This window comes from Melanaphis sacchari, unplaced genomic scaffold (genome assembly GCF_002803265.2).
Source record: "Melanaphis sacchari strain LSU unplaced genomic scaffold, SCAv2.0 Contig25_pilon_pilon, whole genome shotgun sequence".
NCBI lineage: Eukaryota > Metazoa > Arthropoda > Insecta > Hemiptera > Aphididae > Melanaphis > Melanaphis sacchari.
This window is the reverse complement of record NW_020271133.1, coordinates 1,456,898-1,462,785: the sequence shown is the minus strand read 5'-3', so window position 1 is coordinate 1,462,785 and position 5,888 is coordinate 1,456,898. Positions and strand designations below refer to the sequence as shown.

At 22.7% G+C, this 5,888-nt stretch overlaps 1 long non-coding RNA gene across 3 annotated transcripts; it reads left to right on the top strand.

Moving 5' to 3' along the window:
• Positions 1-2,721: 2,721 nt before the first annotated feature.
• Positions 2,722-5,683, top strand: LOC112595178. Of its 3 annotated transcripts, none has more exons than XR_003114690.1 (3): positions 2,722-2,849; positions 4,139-4,239; positions 5,423-5,683. It is a non-coding gene; the product is annotated as an uncharacterized LOC112595178 (long non-coding RNA). The 3 variants fall into 3 exon arrangements; XR_003114691.1 differs by lacking the exon at positions 2,722-2,849 and adding an exon at positions 3,599-3,638; XR_003114692.1 differs by lacking the exon at positions 2,722-2,849 and adding an exon at positions 3,921-4,029.
• Positions 5,684-5,888: the final 205 nt, after the last annotated feature.

Genomic DNA, 5,888 nt, shown 5'->3' with positions numbered 1-5,888 from the left:
AAACTTTTTTCCCTGACAATACACTGTTAATTAATGGAATGCGTCGATTTTACTTTATAGCTTGTACTTTTTATTTAAAGTTATACTAATATTGTACTTTGTCAATATAGAAACCTGTACCTAGGAGTGTACAGTGTACTGGAATATAAACAGAGGTCGGAGACACAAAGTATACTTGTAAAAATATTTATAAAGAAATGCGTATACATAAAAAAAATTAAATTTTACAAGTTTTCAGTGAATGGTCTACCAACATGTTATTATTTTATTATCTATTTTAAATTCTATGATTATCTGTGACTCGCCTCGCCAGCTCACTGCTCGACGAAATATAAAATGTAATCGTTAATCATAAATGTTGTGTAATTAAATAATCTATTGAAAATATTTACAGTGAATAAAAATAAATTTATATTATCCACACATATGAATAATTTGTACATTATAATAATTGTTAGTAACGTGTTGAAAATATGAGACCTAATAAGGAGTGAGCAAGTGAGCTAGTGAGCAACCAAAGTATATTATTTGATTAATTATCTAAGCACAGAGTACATTTTTTCTATAAAATACATTTTAGGAAAATATGGCGCATAGTCAAAACATTATTTACTAATAATATCTCTAGGCCCTAATTGTATTTACCTTTTATTTCTTAGATTCCGAGCGAAGCGATGAATTTATTGATTTTACAATATGGTTTTTTTGTGTGTACGCTATACACTATACTTACAATCTAGATGATAAATAGTTGAGAAAATATTTCAATCTCAACTTTAAGGGTGTTTTCCTATGAAAAATAAGATTTAGTCCATACTTTTTAGAGTTGAAAATTATACACAAATATGTATATAGAACTTTCTGGGTCACAAAATTGGAAGTTCAAGAAAGAATACAATTTGTGCAATATAGGTATATTCTTGACTTTTTTTAAATTTGTTTATTCATTACTCATATTATTATAAACATTAAATTATAATACGGAAACGAAGTTATTAAAGACTTAAAAGGACAAAAGAGTTGGATATTATACATTTCGACTTTCAGGTATAAATATTAATACTGAAAAGTGAAAAAGACCAGGAAGAGTATGCATAGGTAATACAAATTAGAAGTTTAGAATCACCCATCCGTTTTAATTATTTGAGTTTTGGATTAAACAACGCTTTCACACACATTATATTTTCTATAGTGTACAAGAAAACTGATTAGGTAGGTATGCAATGTATGCATATTAGTCTATTATTACCTTATTTTTTTGTGTTTATATCAACGGAATCAGGTTGCACTAAGCATATTATTACGTACCAAGTATTATTTTTAATTAAATAAGATTAATACTTCATTCAATACCAACTATATATATAAAAAAAAAACCTTGCGTGCATGATATGTCTAACTTAAATTGGTAATGCTTATATATTTTACTATTTTAAAAAATTTCCTGTATAGTCTCTTATTTTGTGTACCTACCATATTTCCATAATTGTCGTGCTTGGCCAATATATTTTGATAATGGTGACACGGTGGTTAGGTACTTCTCATGCCGTCCTCGATCATGTCAAAACAGTATCCTTGTATAATTATTGATAAAATGATCACTGATGAAGTGGTACCTTCTCAATGATTGCCGGTAAATGTGACACAAGTTATAGGAACGAGTCATGATCAAGACTATTATATTTTTGAAGCCTTAAATACACTCGAGTACCTATTTGACAAAATGAAAATATACTTGTCGTCGGAATACGTATAGTTTGTACACCGTATAATTACTTGCATGCTTGATTATTGAACTACAACAATTTCTTTGAAAGATTAGTTTAAATTCCTGCCTTAACCCTAGTACCCTACGATTCGACAGTTAGTTACTAAATTATTATTATATTATTATCGATTATTATTTGTTGACTTTACCATTCGACTTAGGTTATAGATAAAACCCTAAAATATATTTTTTAGTTCCAATGTATAAAAGAAAAAATCATTAAATTAATAACTCATAAATATGTAATGAATCTTAAAAATAAATAAGTTCATTATGTAGTTTATATATAAAAAAAATTATAAAAATATACAAAATACTAATATATAAGTTCTAAATCTAAATGTAATTAACATTAATATTATATACTATCAAAACTATCATTTCGGTGAGTTGTTCATTAAATGCAAACTATCTATTAATGAGTTCACAAGAATTATAATTTTTAATGCAAAAGGTAATAAAAAAATTCAAAAACTGTTTTAACTAAAATAATCGTACCTACTTTATAGTATTTTCCATTTTTTCTTTATACTATTCAGTATTCTAGTACTCCAAGTACATTATATTGAATTATTTATAGTTTCAATCAAACATTTAATTTATCATAAAAAAAATTACAAAATTCTAGGAAACGAACGACGGGTCACTTTGACTATTCAGACCACCGACAATATCTAGATTTCTCAGTAGAAACGCTTCTGGCATATTTAAATTTATTTAGTAGTCACTCATTAAAAAGTTGTAAAAAGCGTATTTATTTTAATATGTTAATATCATTATTTTGTGCACAGATCTATTTTAATCTTTGTACTCGTACCTTCATCAAAGAATAAATTTAATAATTTTTTATTTTTTATTATTCTGTGCCCCATGAAGATAACATTTTTATCAATAACGCAGTGTACATAATATGATAACTGGGCTTAACGATAGTAATGATAATAATGTAGAAACATTTTTAAGGTCATATTACTCATAAATCATATTTATTGCTTATCTTTAGGTATTATATAATTTTTTTGTTCATAATCTCACTAGACACTAATCTTTCATAGTCTGTCACATTGGAAAAACGTATATCGTATGTATATATCATATTATATTGTGTGCATAATTATTATAACTTATGACCAAATAGAGTATTTTTACTTCTATAATATTATTGTCTTATAACTCTAGAAATTTGTATTTGGATGAATAATTTCACCATTTGTGATGGTAATATTGTAAGAAAAATATATTTTACTTGAACAATGTTACTTATTTCTAGAGTAAATGTTCATAGTAATAAAAAGTAAATAGTAGATTTACTTTAATATAGGTATCTAACTAAAGTAATAAGTACTTAATATAAATTTCTTGATTATCTTTCATTTTTTGATTAATTGGATAAAATAATTAGTAAAATTATATCAATAAAGTGTTTAGTTCCTAACTTATCATTGTATATTATAGTCTTTTGAAATTATATTTCAATTTGTCATCAGATAAGTACAGAAAATTATAGATCACAATTACTGGGGTTCTTATCAGCATCATATTTTATAATTATATAAAATACAATTATACAACCTATTATATTTCAATACAATAATTGTTTATTTTGATGATTGCTTCATTTTATTTAAATTTTTTATAATAAATTTTAAATAACATGTATTAAGATAAGATGTATAATTTAGTATTTAAGTTGTATGACAAATGAGTAATATTTAATGAAGTTATTTTCTTTTTTCAGTCGAACTAGTTGATCAGTCATTCCATCATAATATATATATCTATTATAATAAATTGGAATTTACTAAATCAATGCAAAATATTTTATTCAATCAACTACTTAAGACAAACTACATAATGTTATACATAATAAGTAATAATAAAATACATTTTTACATTCAAATTTAAATATTATAACTATAAAATCTTTAAAATATTTTTTTTTTACTTTTCTTAAAATTAGATAAACTATTTATTTATTAAAATATCAACTAATATAGAGTTACTATATTTTATTTGACTTAAACCATGACAAACATTTTTCGTTTAATTTTTAAATAAAAAATTGCACCACTTTTTAATCATGAGATCAACCACTAGTGTTAATAACATCCTATTTTTTTTTTTATTTTTTTTTATTCTACACAGTGTTTAAAAATTTATAATTTATGTTTATAAAGTAAAACTAACTTAATGCTACAAATCCAAAGTAATTGAATAATTGTCAACACTAACTAGCAAAATAAATTCAATCAGTGAATCATGTAATCATCTTGATTTTTTTTTGTCATTTGTCTAATCAATACCGTTTTTTTACAAGAATGTTTAGTAAAAGACAAAACACTTACATATATTTTTTATGTTTAATTACAGGACAATTGACCTACACACTTTATCGGATAGTGTTTCACTGTTTACTCAAAACCAATACAGAGCCACTCAAACTGGAACGTATGGCAACCCTAAACTAATAAGTAAAGCCTGTATTTATATTTAAATGCAGATTTTTTAATCACTCATCAAGAAATATTTGAATTTAAAATGTTGTCGTTTCATGATGTATACTGTATAGATTCTGAGATTCCAAATTTTTTTGCATATTTTAGCATAGTTAAATGAAAATGCTTATTAATCTCAAATTTTTGGACAATTGTATGAAAGTTACACATTCTACAATATTTAGTTAATGTTAAATTTTATTTATGATAGTTTTTTAATAAATAAGCTTATTTATTTATTTTTTTTAATTTTTAATTTTTTCTAAGTAAAAAGTATTTAAGATAATTATAGATGTTTTTAATTCAAAAACTTGAAATCAGTAATCATTACTTTGTGTTAATACTCGCCACATAACAATTTAATATAATACTTTACAAACACAATCTCTTAAAAAAATAGTGTTACTCTGATTTTTTTTAGCTAAATTTTTTACATATTTATTGTATTGCATAATCTTCTTACTATAAATTGTATGTTACATGAATTTGTATTAAAAACAATTTTTACTGATAAATCTATGCCTTACTTTTAAGTAATTGCATTATAATTTTAGTACAGTATAAAAAAGTCTGACATTTAAATAATATTGAATATACATATATATATATATTAATAATAGAAATAAATGTCTTAAAATAATAACACATGTTCTTTTATTACATTATGGATATATCATATAAAAAACAAATTTTTTTTGAACATTACCTAAGCACTAAAATTTACATTTCTTATAAATAAAAACAAATTATTGTTTAATTAATTTATTATTAGAATTTAAATATTCATATAATACTTCAAAAATTATTTTGAATTAAATCATAAAAAATAAAAATGTGATTTCATCAGTTTATTTCTTGTTTAGTGTCTAGTGTTTTAACACTTAACTGTATAAGATAATACCAAGTGTTTAATAATAAGTATTCGTATATCCATGATAAATATTTGCTTATAAAATGTCTATTTATCGAAATTAATGTGTTATATTTATTGAATTAAAAATAGAAAATATGTAATACATTATACATATCCAATATTTATTCCTTATTATAAATAATAGTTATAGATCATTAACATTGTTTAACATATTAGATTATACACTGAATGATAGAACACACACTGGTCTATTAACAAATAAATAAATATTTTTTTTAATTTTAGGTGAAATAAATGAAGATGAAACACCAACACAATCTGAAGAATGACCACTTATAACAGCATCCATGTTTAGATTATATATTTATTTTAACTTATTTTGACAGTCAATAAGTTTAAATTGCATCAAAATTATTTGTAATAAGTACTTAAAAGTACCTAATGTTATGTTTATTCATTGTGCCATTTGTTTATCGCATGTATAATAGTATTAATAATATATTGAATTATTTAGATGGCAAACATTTCATGTGATATTATGATTTAGTTAGATAACAAATTATTTTTTCTATTCTTTGTTTAATTTACTTAGGTTTAATAGTGTTAATAAAAATAATATACTTATAATATTAAATAACTATTTATTGATTAATTTATTGAATAGTTTTAAGCTGTAATATTTGTTAAAACTTGAATTACAAAAAAATATTGAAATAATACTTTTATAAACAATTATAACACAATTTTATGA